This window comes from Eriocheir sinensis, chromosome 19 (assembly GCF_024679095.1).
Source record: "Eriocheir sinensis breed Jianghai 21 chromosome 19, ASM2467909v1, whole genome shotgun sequence".
In the NCBI taxonomy this organism is placed as follows: Eukaryota; Metazoa; Arthropoda; class Malacostraca; order Decapoda; family Varunidae; genus Eriocheir; species Eriocheir sinensis.
The window spans coordinates 15,210,011-15,226,573 of NC_066527.1; the positions used below are offsets into that span (position 1 = coordinate 15,210,011).

General features: G+C 37.9%; 1 long non-coding RNA gene across 1 annotated transcript in view; it reads right to left on the bottom strand.

The window, feature by feature from the left end:
• Window positions 1–16,563, bottom strand: part of LOC127000766 (uncharacterized) — a 114,970-nt gene that overhangs the window by 65,518 nt on the left and 32,889 nt on the right. Inside the window, exon 2 of the long non-coding RNA XR_007754495.1 lies at window positions 5,888–5,990. This is a non-coding gene — a long non-coding RNA (uncharacterized LOC127000766). The remainder of the gene's footprint in view (window positions 1–5,887; window positions 5,991–16,563) is intronic.

The window sequence follows — 16,563 nt, forward strand, 5'->3', positions numbered from 1 at the left end:
TTTGTTCTCATTCTTGTTCTTCTTGTTATTATTACTATTCTCCTTCTTTTTCTTCGTTTTCTTCTTTTTCTTGCTCATGTTCTTGTTCTTGTTCTTCTTTTTCGTCCACTTCTCTTTCTTCTTCTTCTTCTTTTTCTTGTTCTAGTTCTTGTTCTTTTGTTCTCATTCTTGTTCTTCTTGTTATTATTACTATTCTCCTTCTTTTTCTTCGTTTTCTTCTTTTTCTTGCTCATGTTCTTGTTCTTGTTCTTCTTTTTCGTCCACTTCTCTTTCTTCTTCTTTTTCTTGTTCTAGTTCTTGTTCTTTTGTTCTCATTCTTCTTCTTCTTGTTATTATTACTATTCTCCTTCTTCTTCTTTTTTTCTTGCTCATGTTCTTGTTCTTGTTCTTCTTTTTCGTCCACTTCTCTTTCTTCTTCTTTTTCTTGTTCTAGTTCTTGTTCTTTTGTTCTCATTCTTGTTCTTCTTGTTATTATTACTATTCTCCTTCTTCTTTTCTTTTTCTTCTTTTTCTTGCTCATGTTCTTGTTCTTGTTCTTCTTTTTCGTCCACTTCTCTTTCTTCTTCTTTTTCTTGTTCTAGTTCTTGTTCTTTTGTTCTCATTCTTCTTCTTCTTTTTATTACTACTATTCTCTTTCTTCTTCTTATCTTTTTTCTTGCTCATGTTCTGGTTCTTGTTCTTCTTTTTCGTCCACTTCTCTTTCTTCTTCTTTTTCTTGTTCTAGTTCTTGTTCTTTTGTTCTCATTCTTCTTCTTCTTTTTATTACTACTATTCTCTTTCTTCTTCTTATCTTTTTTCTTGCTCATGTTCTGGTTCTTGTTCTTCTTTTTCGTCCACTTCTCTTTCTTCTTCTTTTTCTTGTTCTAGTTCTTGTTCTTTTGTTCTCATTCTTGTTCTTCTTTTTATTACTACTATTCTCTTTCTTCTTCTTATCTTTTTTCTTGCTCATGTTCTGGTTTTTGTTCTTCTTTTTCGTCCACTTCTCTTTCTTCTTCTTTTTCTTGTTCTAGTTCTTGTTCTTTTGTTCTCATTCTTCTTCTTCTTTTTATTATTACTATTCTCTTTCTTCTTCTTATCTTTTTTCTTGCTCATGTTCTGGTTTTTGTTCTTCTTTTTCGTCGTCTTCTTCTTTCCACTGGTTATCGGGGTCACTTTCATGACTATTATGTACAGTCGACGCTAGAGAGTAGTGTCACGGTTTTCAGAATGTTTAGCCTGGTGGCGGTATCTGGCAACTATACCACGGTGACGCATTCACTGGCGATGTTAGTGACTCGTTTCAGTGTGTACCGTGTGTGTGTGACCGTGAAATTATAATATTGTATAATATTATATTATATTATAATATAATGTAGTTAGAAATATACCAGATTACATGAATTCAATTTAGAAATGCGATAATGAATGTCTTCTACATGATGATGATGATGGCGAGGTAAAACATCACGAACAGTCTGAAACACTTTTTCTTATTAAACTTTGAAAATACCGTGTGCAATGCTGTCCTTCACAGAGGCAGGCAGTGACTAATGCTCCTTACCATCAAACAGCAAATAGGCTTGAGGGTCTGTTTAACTCGCAGTCTTAATTAATTCCCGTCACTATAAAGCCTCAAAGACAATACGTGTGTGTGTGTGTATGTGTGTGTGTGTGTGTGTGTGTGTGTGTGTGTGTGTGTGTGTGTCGCTGACTAGCTGACCCCTTGTCGCTGATGGACATGTCTCTCGTCCCCACCCAACCTCTGTCTCTCTCTCTCTCTCTCTCTCTCTCTCTCCTATTTTTTTAGGTATTAAAAATTATACGTTTCCACAGCCACTGACGTGACAGCTCAACTGCAGTGCCTGCGGACATAAGGGCTTTGATAGAATACCGCTGCTCCAGCCAAGGCCCGCGGTCGACGGCGCCGTCATATGAACGTTTATAGCCTATTATTACGTATAATTTTTTTTATAAAGAACAAGATCTCGGCTGTCAGGAAGTTTTTGTTTTTGGTTTAAAGGCATAACAATCTCCCCTAATAAGTGCAGTATATTTTTAAATGTATCATAGTTTGATAAACAACTTAGAGTTGCTCTTGACTAAATCTGAACGAAACTAAAAGCTCGTGTCAAAATGTAGCGACAGAGCCTAAAGAAAAAATATTTATTAAGCGTTAGCGACGGGCACTTTTGATAAATATCTATCTTAAAATTATGTAGAGTGCACCTGTGACCACCAATCACCACAAAAGTACGATTTCGATAGGATATAATAATTTTCATGTCGCGTGGAGGGGTTGCCAGATGTCGCTTTCTGAACGAAACTTACTGGACAGTGTGTCACTACTCTCTATAGCCGACTGTACGTCACTAGCATTGCCATTCTCCTTGTTATTATTTATCAAAGTTATCCGATGTTCATGTTTACTACTATTACTAGGTATATATATACTATTCCTCTTCTTCTTCTTGTCGCTTTTACTGGACAGACAGATAGATAGATAGATAGGTATAGATAGATAGATATAGATCGAGAGGGAGAGAGAGAAAAGGAAAGGAAAAAAAGTAGGAGAAAATTTAGTCTCCAGAAAGTTTATATATCTTGTTGTATTCTTGTTTATTATTTACTAAGATCACTCCTCTTCTTCTTCCTCTTGTCATTGTTTATGGACCTGAGATGGTAGTTTGAAGTCTTATGTTTGTTGTAAAAGTTTGTGATGTTTTTTTTTTTTTTAACATCCCCGCCTATAGCACCGGTAGGCTTTCTTCAGGGGCCAGATACTCGGCCCAAGCCCGTCGTGGCGCAGGCAATTTTTTTATAGTGGCGCCAGTTATGCTTGGCTCATGCTGCCTTCGGGAACTCATTTTTGATCCACTGGACAGTTTCTTCTAGAGTCCGGGTTGATGGGTGGTCTTCTGGACAGCATGTGGGTAGTCTTAGGCCACTCGGCGGTGACTGAAAAATCCCAAGTGGTAGCGTGGGGATTCGAACCGACGTTGTCCATGGCGTGGTGAATGTGAGCCCAGCACGCTAACCACTCAGCCACCGTATCTATGTTAATCCTTATATTTGTGTGTATTGTCATTCTTATCTCTATGTTATTGTTTGAATTTATGTTTATTATATTGTAAAGGTTTATATATATATATATATATATATATATATATATATATATATATATATATATATATATATATATATATATATATATATATATATATATATATATTATTTGTATTTATCGCTATTGCAGTTGTTCTATGAGAGGGAGGGTTCTAATAAATGTATGTCTGTATATTTCTGTACGTCTGTTTGCCTGTTTGTCTGTTAGTCTCTGTCTGTGTGTGCATGTACATCACAGGAGGAGAGATAACCTACAATGTTGCCAAGCACTGATAAAAAATTACCCTCCTTGTATTTTCTTCTTCTCTTCCTCCTTTCCTACTTCCTCTACTTCCTCTCCCCATCCCAACCCATCCTAGCCAAACCCAACCTAACCCAGCCCAGCCCAACCCAGCCCAGCCCAGCCCAGCCCAACCCAGCCCAGCCCAACCCAGCCCAACCCAGCCCAGCCCAACCCAACCCAGCCCAGCCAAACCCAATCTAAACCAAACCGATCTCAATACAACACCACACCACACCACACCACACCACACCACACCACACCACACCACACCACACCACACCACACCACACCACACCACACCACACCACACCACACCACACCACACAACACAACACAACACAACACAATACAATACAATACAATACAATACAATACAATACAATACAACGCAACGCAACGCAACGCAACGCAACGCAACACAACACAACACAACACAACACAACACAACATACCCAACCCAACCCAAGCCCAACCCAACCCAGCACAACCCAACACAACGCAACACAATACCTCACTCCTAAGGTCAAACACGTTAAAAAAAATTCTGGGTGGTAGAATCGTTGATGTTATCTGAAATAATGATTGAGTGTCGGGCAGGTGTTACGTAAAGGTGTGAGGCGGACAGGTAAAATGAGGGCGGTACATACAGGCCAAAAGGCCAGACAGGTAGATATAAAAGTGACACATAAATAAATATCAAGGGAAAAGGAAAGGTAAGAACGGTACAAGGTCAAGAATAGATAAGTTACAGGTATATCTGATGAAAGCGCAGACGTGAAGGTGAGGATAATTGAAAATACAGGTAGCCATGATGAGAACAGGTAGACATAAAGGTGAAAGTAATTAGTATACAAGTACATATGAACAGGTAAACATGAAGGTGAAAAGGTTACAGATAAGAGTCACTAGAAAATGGAAAGATATATTGAAAAGGTAAACAAAAGGGAAAGTGATACCGACACAGGTGAATATAATGTACAGGTAAACATAAAAGTGAAAAGGTTAAAGGTAAGCGGGACAAAGATACAGGAATATATGATGAAAAGGTAAACAAAGGTGAAAGTGATAAGGGCACAGGTGAGCATGGAGGTGAAAGGTTAACAGATTGAGATAAAAAGAAAAGATGCAGACAAAAGGTAAGAACGAAACAGGTAAATAATTAAGGGAACAGGTAAAGGTGTGAAGGGATCAATACACAGGTGGAAAGGATTAGAAGTGACGGAATGAATGAATGAGTGAATAAAAGAAGGAAGGAAAAAGGAGGACGAGTCGGTCTGCTAAACATCGCTGCGTGGGATGAAAGACAGAAGACAGAGAGAAAAAAGAATGGGAATAAAAGTGAATGAGAGAGAGCGAGTGAGTGAGTGATTGAGTGATATGCGTGAGGAAAAATGAATATCGGAGAGAGAGAGAGAGAGAGAGAGAGAGAGAGAGAGAGAGAGAGAGAGAGAGAGAGAGAGAGAGAGAGAGAGAGAGAGAGAGAGAGAGAGAGAGAGAGAGAGAGAGAGAGAGAGAGAGAGAGAGAGAGAAACACTGATTACGGAATAGAGTCCACATGCTGAATTAAGGAAAAAAAGGGTACAAATTACAGGTTATACTGGGAACACAAAAATGAAGACGGCAAAAAAAAGACATGGAAAATAATGGAAGTGTACAAGAAAAAATAAATAAACAGGAAAAAAAGGTAATATAGAACAACAGGTTAGACGGAGAGCAAATAAAAGAGGAATAAAAAGAAGAGAGAAATAGAAGCATAGCACTCGGATAGTACACACCTCCGCCAAAGATCGTCCTGAAAATTGGTATGGGCATCAACTGTGATCCTATGCATCATATGGAAGCATTTGTTTCGAAATTTGATGAAATTCTATTTTTTTTAACTTTGACCTTGGGCGAACTTTTCGAGGTCAAGGTCAAAGGTCAAGGTCAAGGACATGCAACGTGTGTCTTTCCATGAGCTAAAATATAAACCAAGTCTGAAGTCTCTACGATGACGAGAACCGAAGTTATGGCCAATCTGACGTTTTGTGCGACCCTGACCTTGACCTTTGACCTTTGACATCAAAGATTCAATGGGTTCTATTCTGGATGGACACGAAGCTTCCCTGAAAAACTGGTTGAGATATCCACAAAATGGTGCATAGGAGACTGTTAACGAACAAACAAACAAATAAATAAATACACATACTGACTGGACCGAAAATATAACCTACTCCAACTTCGTTGGCGGAGGTAATAAACAGACAGAGAACATATGGAGAAAAATAATAATAATAATAATAATAATAATAATAATAATAATAATAATAATAAGAGAGAAAATGGGCACGTGAGAAATACAGAAAAATAAACAGAAATAAAAGACGAATAAAGAGAACAAATTCATAACAAGACCAAGAAATAATGAAGCCTGCTCCAAGTACTCAGCCCTGCCAGACCTTTCCCCATCCACGACTGACACGCAGCAACCACCTCTAATTATACTGGCCAGGCAACACTCACCAGAGAGGGAGGCGCGCAGCGGGGCTTCTTCAGGGTTCGGTAGGCAGGTCGGAGGGCATTCGTATTGTGTCCCTCGACTTCCTCAGCGAGACTCCTGCCATGCCTGAAAGAAAAAGGGTCACAGGTTAGAATAAGCATTGATTGAAGGGCTGCAGAGCTGTGTGTATGGATGGAATGAGGCTAAGAATTGAAATATACGAAAAGTTGAATACTGGAAAGAAATAGAAAACAGACTATCGTGACTTCTGCCATACATGAGAGAAAAGAAAGAATACAGGAAAGAAAGAGCACAATACAGGTAAGATTAAAGGACTGATAGAAGGTGTGTACAGATGTATGTAGGGACTGGATGAAGGATAAATACACGAGTATATAGGAATGAATACAAGAGTTAGGATTGAAACAAATAAATGGGTTAGAGGAAGGACAAATAGAGGAACAGAATAGGGAAAGAAAAGTATATAAAAGAAAGGAAAAAAGCAAAGATGAAAAAATTAAGTCGATCAGAGAGAAACGAATTAATTAAGGAAGAAAAGAAACAGAGAAAGAAGAAAATAAAGGTAGGAAAGGAAACAGATAAAAGCAAATCAAAACAGTTAGTGAGAGAACGAATAAGGGATGAGAAGAAACAGAGAAAGCAAATAACACGTAGACAGGAAATAGAGGAACAAAGATGGAAGGAGGATACGGAAAGAGAGAGAGGAAGAAGAGGAGGAGGAGGAATAGGAGGAAAAGAGAGCAACGTAGGAAAGAAACGAACAGAGATTGGAAGAGTTTTTAAGTGTAACGATACTCTCAGGAAGAACACAACAACAACAAAAAAAGAGATACAGAGATTGACAGGTAGAGAGGAGGAGTGACAGAAAGCTAGACAGGTGAAGGGAGAGAAAGGTGAAGAGGTTGAGATTGCTGACTGATACGGGGCAAAGGAAAGGTCGAGGAGGAGGGAGGAAGAAGATAAAAGGTCAACGAAGAGGAAGAGAGGGAGAGGAGGAGAAGGAGGATGTAGAAAGAGAAAGATTGAGATTGCTGACAACGAGGAAGCAAAGGAAAGGTGAAAGAAGGGAAAAGAAAAGGAAGCGAAAATGGAGAGGAGGAGAAGGAACATACAGGAAGGAGAGAGATTGAAATAACTAACAAACACGAATACAAAGTTTAAAAGAAGATAAAATTATATAAGTCAAAGAGGAGGAGGAGGAGGAGGAGGAGGAGCCGAAAAAGAAAACGTACGAGGAGGAGGAGAAAGAAGAGGGAAAGACAAAAATAGAAAGAGGGTGAGAGATTGAAATAGATCACAAATACAATAGAGACAAGAGGTTAGAGACAAGAAAACAAAAAGACAACAAGACGAGGAGGAGAACAAAGGGTAGAGGAATAAGAAACAGGAAGAGGAGAAGGAGGAGGAGGATAAGAGGATAACAGGAAGGAAGTGAAGAGGGATTAGCAAGAATAGTCAAGGATGCAAGGTAACGAAGCGACATGTGAAAGGGAAAGGGAATGAAAAGGTGAGAAGTGAAGGACAGGTAACAATGGAGAGAGGAGGAGGAAGAGGAGGAGGAGGAGGAGGAGGAGGAAGAAGATAAAGGGCTCAAGATTATATGAAAAAGAAGAAAAGAAAAGATAAAGTTAATTAAGACTAAAGAAAAATATCAAGTTGGAAAAAGCAAAGAAAATATAATAAAAGAAAAACAATGAGGAAAAGATCAAAATAAAGGAGGAGGAGGAGAAGGAGGAGGAGTAAAGTAAATACGAAAACAAGAACAACTAGAAGGAGGAGGAGGAAGAAGAAAACAAAATAACAATGCACAAAAGGAGGAGAAGAAGAGGAGAAAGAGAAGGAGGAGGAGACAGAAGAGGAAGAGGGAGAGGACATTGTGTAAGGAGAGACGATAAAATACTAAATAAACGAGGAGAGAGAGAGAGAGAGAGAGAGAGAGAGAGAGAGAGAGAGAGAGAGAGAGAGAGAGAGAGAGAGAGAGAGAGAGAGAGAGAGAGAGAGAGAGAGAGAGAGAGAGAGAGAGAGAGAGAGAGAGAAAACAAGAGGAAGGGGAAAGAAGGAGCAAAGGAAGACGATTTGGAGTAAGTGGGAAGGTGGATTGAGTTACGAGGAAGGTGTGTGAGGGGAATAATTACAGGTGAGAGAGAGAGAGAGAGAGAGAGAGAGAGAGAGAGAGAGAGAGAGAGAGAGAGAGAGAGAGAGAGAGAGAGAGAGAACTATCTATATACATACAAACACTATAAACAAAACAAGAGATAGGTGGATAAATAGATAGACAGATATAGATAGAAAGATAGATAGAGAGAGAGAGAGAGAAATACAATCATAAATACATACAAACAAACGAGTAAACAAACACACATACACAGAGAGAAAGACAGACAGAGAAAGAGGAAGATAAGCAGAGAAAGTTAGAGAGAGGAACAGAGAGACGGAGACAGACAGACAAAGAGAAAGAAAGATAAAAATAAAGACATACAGCTCACTCAGGTATTCGGCCCAGGTGAGAGAGAGAGAGAGAGAGAGAGAGAGAGAGAGAGAGAGAGAGAGAGAGAGAGAGAGAGAGAGAGAGAGAGAGAGAGAGAGAGAGAGAGAGAGTAAGGAGACATGAGATCAACAGGATAGAATTATACGAACAGCAACAAAAGGAACAGGAAATGGAGGAGGAGGAAGAGAAAGAGGAACAAGAGGAGCAAGAGGAAGAGGAGGAGGAGGAAGAAAAAATGAAATGTGAGAAGCAGGAATTAACGATGCAAGTTGCGAAAGAAGAAAGGAAGACAGAAAGATGGATAGACAGAGAGAGAGAGAGAGAGAGAGAGAGAGAGAGAGAGAGAGAGAGAGAGAGAGAGAGAGAGAGAGAGAGAGAGAGAGAGAGAGAGAGAGAGAGAGAGAGAGAGAGAGAGAGAGAGAGAGAGAGAGAGAGAGAGAGAGAGAGAGAGAGAGAGAGAGAGAGAGAGAGAGAGAGAGAGAGAGAGAGAGAGAGAATGTTAAGCAGATTAGGTTGGTGCATTTACATAAATTTTCCTTAAAAATGTCGTCTTTTCATTCGTGAGATTAATATGTTAATGCTACTTAGTTTTATTTCTCTCTCTCTCTCTCTCTCTGCTCCTTTTCTGACAATTTACTCACATATTTATCTTTTTCTTATCCTCCTCCTCCTCCTCCTCCATAATTTTCCCCGTACCTCCTCGCCTCCCTAATCAGAACCCGATTCTTACTTACGACTGCTATTCATCTCTCTCTCTCTCTCTCTCTCTCAAGGACGCACATAAACTCACATACCAGAGAGATAAATATATAGGGAAAGAGAGAGAGAGAGAGAGAGAGAGAGAGAGAGAGAGAGAGAGAGAGAGAGAGAGAGAGAGAGATTGTGAATACAAACATTACCATAACAATGATAGATGAATCGAACATTTCTGAAAAGTTTTTGATCTCAGCGAAATTATTTGAGTTCGCTTTTTTCAGTCAGTCAGTCAGTCAGTTACTTAGGTCAAGGGCAACACACACAAGTATAAATAGACAAAAATAGAAAGTGGTGGTGTTGGTGTTGATACTGGTGATGGTGATGATGATGGTGGTGATGATGGTGGTGGTGGTGGAAGTGATGATGGTAGTGGTGGTGGTGGTTGTAGTGGCGGTGGTTGTAGTGGTGGTGGTTGTAGTGGTGGTGATGGTGGTGGTGGTCGTGGTGGTGGTGGTGGCGTGTCTGTCTCACCAAAAAAACCGTCTGTCTCGTTTACCTGAGGCGAGAACGTAATCAAGGTAGGAAAACAGGTGCAAATGGTGTATATCTCTCTCTTCCTTATTTCCTTTCCATTTACCTTTCTCTCATTGCATATCCTTTCATTTTCTCTCTCTTTACATCTCTTCTTCCCTTCTCCTCTCTTCCTTTCCTTTCCTTCACTTCTCTTCCCTTCCCTTCTCTTTACTTGCCTGCCCTTCCCTTCTCTTTTCCTCCCTTCATTTCCTTTCCCTTCCCTTTTCTTTCCTTCTCTTTTATTCAATTTTCTTCTATTTCGACTTTTTCCCCTCTTTTATCTTTTCCCCCTCCTCTTCTCTTTGTCTTTCCTCTCGCTTCTCGTATCCTTCCTCTCTCCTTCCTCTTCCTCTTTCTTTTTCTTCCCCTTCGTTCTTCCTTTCTTCCATTTCTCTCATCTCCTCTCCCTCTTTCTTTTCTTTTGTTTCTCGTCAGCATTCTTCTTTTTTCTTTTTCTTTATCTTCTTTTCTCCTTCCCCATCTTCCTCTCCCGTTCTTTCCTTTCCCTGACATTCGTTCTTGACCATTCCCTCTCCTCGTCCTGATCCTCCTCCTCCTCCTCCTCCTCCACCTGTCATGTAATCTCTCCTTTTTATGATCTGTTATCCCTCTCCACCTTCTGCTGATTTTCTTATTTACTCTTTTGTTTTGTTTTGTTTTCTTTTTCTTATTTTCTTTTCTTTAGCTTCTGTTATTGTTGCATTTACACCTTCCTCCTCCTCCTCCTCCTCCTCCTCCTCGTCCTCGTTCTCTTCCTCCTCCTTTTTCCCTCTCCCCCTCCTCATTTTCTCCTCCCTACCTCTTCAAGTCTTTCTTTTAACATTCTTTTCCTTCCTCTCTTCCTCATTCCCTCCTTAACCTTCTTCAGTCACTTTATCCTTTCTTCTATTTATTCCTTCGTTTATTTACTGTTCTTTCTCTTCTCACAATATCTCCCTTTTCCTTCCTTCCTCTTCATTTATTCAACTTTCTTCATCTTTTCAGTGTTTCCCTTTTCACCCTATTTTCCCCCCATCCCTTCTCTCTCCTATTTTCCTTCATTCTCTCCTCTCCTCCTTCATTCCTCCTATTCCTTCTTCCTTACTTTTCTTCCCTTCTCTTTTCATATTTTCCCCTTCCCTTATCTCTTCCTTTTCTTTCCTCCATATCCCTCCCTTTTTCTTCTCTCTTCCTTCCTTCCTCTTCTTTTATATTTTCCTATTCACTTCACTTTTATTTACCCAATCCCTTGTCTCTCCTATCTTTCCGTTTCCATCCCTCCCCTTCCCTCCTTACCTCTCCTCTTTTCCCTCCATTTCTCCTCTTCCCTCCCCTTTCTACCACTCCCCTTCCTACCTCTCCTCCACCACAAAGATGATTCCAACCTTAAGGGCTCAACCGTACGAGGAACGACTCAAGCGACTCAATCTCTTTACATTGGAGAAAAGACGCCTACGAGGGGATATGATCCAAGTCTTCAAGTATCTAAAAAAGTTCAATAACGTCGATTACTCCAAATTCTTTGAACTGCAAACCAACTCAAGAACTAGAAATAACGGTTTACCCATTCAGTCGAGTCGATGTAACACAGACATTGGAAGGAGTTTCTTTTCAAACCGAGTCATCCGCCACTGGAACAATCTTCCCTCAGAAGTAGTAAATGCGAATACCATCAACTCCTTCAAATATAGAATCGACCGTCATTTCGCTGCGTCGGGAGTAAACTGAATAACGAGGGGCTTCCATCTGCTCCTCAATATCGAGGTGCTTTCATCTGCTCACCAAGCCCCAAGTGGCGGTCGAGCAGATTAAATCACCCAAGCGGGCGACCTCGTAATGAGCCAATAGGCTTTCTGTTGCCTGCATTTCCATGTTTCCATGTTTCCATGTTTCCTCCTCCTCCTCCTCCTCCTCCTCCTCCTACATTCTCCACACACAAAATCTAGTATGAGAAGGACTCGGAGGATTTTCAATTTTTATATGCAAGCCGCTGACAGGACGGTTAGCAAAAGAAAGAGGGAGAGGGGGAAAGGGCTAAAAAATAAAAGAGGGAAGAGAGAAAAAGTACAATGGAAGTGATAAATGGAGAAAAAGTCTGCAGGAAGCGGAAAAAATGTGTCAGAAAGAAAGAATGTAGTGGATGGAAGAATAAAAAGAAAGCTGGTGGTTGTAAAGGCGGAAGAATGGAAAACAATGTACAGAAGATAGATAAATAAAAACAGGGAGAGAGAGAGAAAACAAAAGGCTGAGGGTGGGGAAAATATTTGGGGATTAAAGGGAATGGAAAAGGAAAATAATTAAATACCGAGAAAGACAAAGGTAAAGAAAGAAATAGTTGTAAAGTGGATTAAAGTTGTGTTAGGAGGAAAAGGATGAATTGATAAGAGAAAATAAATACTAGACTAAATAAAAAAAAGGACAAGAAAGAAATATAGAAAAGCGCAAAGAGAGAAAAAAAGAAAATAAAGTTTAACTACAAAATAAAATAAAAAGATTGAAGAAGAGAAGAGGCAAAATGTATCGAGGACTTCATGGGAAAAAGAAAAGAAGTTACGAAGAAGAAAGAAGAGAAAGAAGAAAAAAGAAGAGAAACTTTTACTTACAAAGAGTTATTTATGAGAAGACAGAAAAAAAAAATCTTAAACTAAATGAGAAGCAACACTAAACATATCTTATCAAACAAACAAACAAACTCTTATCTGTTATGGGAGCGGCAAGTAGCGGGCTTTTTGTTCACTCTTTTTGTTGCCCTTGAGCCGTCTCCTTTGTTGTAAAAAAAAGCGAAAAAGATCACAAAAAATAACTTGCACAGCACACACAAATAGATATAAAAAAAGAAAGAAGGGCAAAGTTTAGCTACAAGGAAGGTTCATAATGACAGAAAAAAATATATATTGACCTAATGAGAAAAAGACATAAGAGCGATAAAGAACGGAAAAAAGTTATATATAGATCACAAATAAGGAGAACAGAGAGAAAGAAAGAGCAAAGTTTATCTACCAAAGAGTTCATGAAGTTACGGAGAAAAAAATATATATTGGACAAAATGATCGAGAAAACTGGAAACAACAAAAATAAAGAACATAAATAAAAGAAGTTAGGAAGCTCACAAAGATAAAAGGGAAAGAGGGAGGGGAGAACAGCTTACGGACAAAAGAATAAATGATGCGAAGAAAAAATATTGACTGGACTAAATGAAAAACTGAAAAAAAGGAAAAATACAAGCAACAAACAACACACACGGAAGTTATAAAAGACGGAGACAGAGATAGAAAAAAAAAAAAGAGGAAGAGACAAAAGTTTACCAGAAAAGACGTCAGGAAGATACGAGAAAGGAAATGAATAAATGTTGGAAGAAAAGCGAATATGATAAAAATAATGGCAGGAAGGATAACAAAGACGAGGGAGTAATGAAGCGCACCCAGAGAAAAAAAGAAAAAGAAAATAAAAAGGAAAACTGATAATCTGTGAAAAGAAAAATACGGAACGAAAGTGAAGTAGAAAAATAAATTGATAAACCAGGAAAAATAAAAGCAATACACAAAACAAACAAAAGAGAAAAAGAAAAGTTTACATACCAAAGAATTCATGGAGAAAGGAAATTAACAAATGTTGGAAGAGAAGAGAATATGATAAAAATAATAACAATAAGAATGACAACAACGGAGGAGAAATGAAGCACACAGAGAAAATAAAATAGAATAAAAATAGGAAAATAAAAAGAAAGTGAAAAATATTGAACGAAACTGAAATAGAAAAACAAATAGAAAAACCAACAACACAGGAGACCCAAAAAAAGAAAAAAAGAATTATGAAAACGCTGAAAGATGAAAAGAGAAAAAGAGAAAAAAAACGAAATAAAGAGAAGAAGAAAGATAATAATGTATGCATGGAACAAGACAAAAGAGACAGACAGACACTAATAGCCCAATAAGATAAGAGAGAGAGAGAGAGAGAGAGAGAGAGAGAGAGAGAGAGAGAGAGAGAGAGAGAGAGAGAGAGAGAAGAATAAGAGAAAAGGAAGATGAAAGGAAGGAGAAAGAAGGAAAGAAAGAAAAGAAGAAACAAAAGAATGTAAGAAAGAGAGAAAATTAAAGAGATAAAGAGAGAGAAAACAAGGAAGGAATAAAGAGAAGAAAAAAAGAAAAGAAAGAAAAGAAAGAAAAAAAGAGAGAGAAGAGAGAGAGAGAGAGAGAGAGAGAGAGAGAGAGAGAGAGAGAGAGAGAGAGAGAGAGAGAGAGAGAGAGAGAGAGAGAGAGAGAGAGAGAGAGAGAGAGAGAGAGAGAAAAAACTTTGAAATTAGGCTTACTGCTCCCTTTTTCTTTTATATAGTTATTTGTTTGTGTACGTGGATAAAATTAAAAACCTACTAATGATAATAAGAATAAAAAGAAGAGGATGAAGAAAAAGACGAAGAAGAAGAAGAAAAAGAAACAGAAAAAGAAAAAGAAGAAGAAGAAGAAGAAGAAGAACAGTAAACAAGTGAGAGAAAAAGATCAACAACAACAAACAAGAAGATTAAGATCAAGAACATGAAATATAGAAACAAGGAAAATAAAAAGAACTCAGAAAAAAAAAGTTAAACAATACAATTAAAGAAAAAACAAATAAATAAATAAATAAACACAAATAAACAAACACATACACAAACAAACAAACAAACAAACACACACAGACAAGCAGAGTCATGTCCCGAACAAACCAATCAAGACAAAAAATTAGAAAAAAACAAAAAAAAGGGGAAGAAAAGGACCAGACGGAGGAAGAATCAGACTTTCAAGATTGAGAATAAAAAAAATAAAAAAACGAAAGCGAAAACAACTTAAAAAATGATGAAAGCAGCTGAGAAGGAAAAAAAGGAAAATAAATTGAGAAAAAACAGAAAAAGAAAAATACAAGGATCATACGGAGATGTGCAAGATTAAAATGAGAAAATAAGAAAAAAGAAAAAATAAGAAAAAAAACAGCTGAGGGGCTTGTTGGTGCATGCTAATTTCACAAACTTTCTCCACTCGCGGCTATCACTCACCATCTCTCTCTCTCTCTCTCTCTCTCTCTCTCTCTCTCTCTCTCTCTCTCTCTCTCTCTCTCCGAGCATAATTCCAATATCGTTAAAGTCTCCTGGTTCGCATTATAGCTCTGATTAATGTCTTCTTTTCCTCCTCCTCCTCCATTATATCTCTCTATAGCTCCTCGGGGTGCTTTGTGGGTATAAGATGTATATATTTTTTGTGTGAGTATGTGTCTGTGTGCGTGTGTGTGTGTGTGTGTGTGTGTGTGTGTGTGTGTGTGTGTGTGTGTGTGTGTGTGTAGGTAAGTTGGACCAGGTGTGCCATGCGTAAAGTTTAAATTAAGCTGGTGATGGTGGTTGTAAATTTAGTATCGATGCATTCTTGTGTAATAGCAAAAGTAGTGGTAGTAGTAATTGTAGTAGTAGTAGTAGTAGTAGTAGTAGTAGTAGTAGTAGTAGTAGTAGTAGTAGTAGTAGTATAGAGAGAGAGAGAGAGAGAGAGACCCAATAATATAACTCACCAACAAGAGAACTACGAATGAAACTTGGAATCGCTATTTCTCCTCCTCCTCCTCTTCCTCCTTCTCCTCCTCCTCCTCCTCCTCCTCCTCCTCCTTCTTTAATTTCCTCAATTACTCTCATAGCATCACCTTCTCAGCGTTATTCTCCAATTTTCCTCCTCCTCCTCCTCCTCCTCTTCCTCTTCATTTATTCCTTGTGTGTGTGTGGGGGGGGGGAGGGGGGGAGGGGAGTGTTTGGGTCCCTTTCTCTCTCTCTCTCTCTCTCTCTCTCTCTCTCTCTCTCTCTCTCTCTCTCTCTCTCATGCTATAGTAAGAGCAATAATGAACGCTTATCAAAATCCTTAAAAAGCATAAAACAATAGCAAGGCCGGGCCACTAAGAGCTTTGGGCGGCGAGTAATGAGCGACAAAGAGAGTTCGATCCTATTAGGCGAGGAAAAGAGATGAATCGCGGCGGGTTTTTCTTTCCTCCACGGCTCGATTTCTCCAGTTTATTGTTTTCTCTTTCTTTCCAGCTTGACTTTTTTTTCCGCTTTTTTTTTTCTTTTTAACGTGTAAGAAATAGGCCAAATAGTTTTTTTCTTATTTTTGTTTAAGTATTCGTATTAGTTAAAGTTTTCTCTTCTTATTTTTTTTCGTGGGAGAATTAAGGAAATGTATGAAGAGTATAAAAATAATGTAAAAAAGTATAATGAGAAATGAAATAAAGTTGTACGTAAGTGGAATATTGAAGGAAAAATTTTGAAGGGATAAAAGAAAATAAAAAAAACAATGAAAAAAGAACACGAAAGAAAATATGAAGTGGAATGTACAAAAAGGAAACAAAAAAAAATATAAAGTTGTACGGAAATGAATATTGAAGAAAAACTTTGGAAGGGATAAAAAAAATGAAAGAAAAACAATAAAAAAAGAACACGAAAGAGAAAAAATTAAGTGAAATGTACAAAAAGGAGACACAAAAATTAAATAAAGTTATACGGAAAAGAATATTGAAGGAAGGAAACTTTTGGATGGGAAAAAAAAGATTAAAAAATGAGAAAAAAATAAAAAAATGAAGAGCAAGAAAGAAAAAAAGTGAAATGTACAAAAAGGAAACAAAAAAATGAAATAAATCTGTAAGGAAAAGAATATTGAAGGAAGGAAAGTTTTGGATGGGAAAAAAGGGAAGCAAAAAAAGAAAAAAGAACAAGAAAAAGATGGAGAGCAAGAAAGAAAAAATGATGTGGAATGTACAAAAAGGAAACAAAAAATAAATAAGATAAAGTTGTAAGGAAAAGAATATTGAAGGAAACTTTTAAATGGGAAAAAAGAGAAGCAAATAAATGAAAAAAAATAAATAAAAAGATCAAGAGCAAGAAAAAAAATGAAGTGGAATGTAGAAAAAGAATACAAAAAAAAAAGAAATAAATTT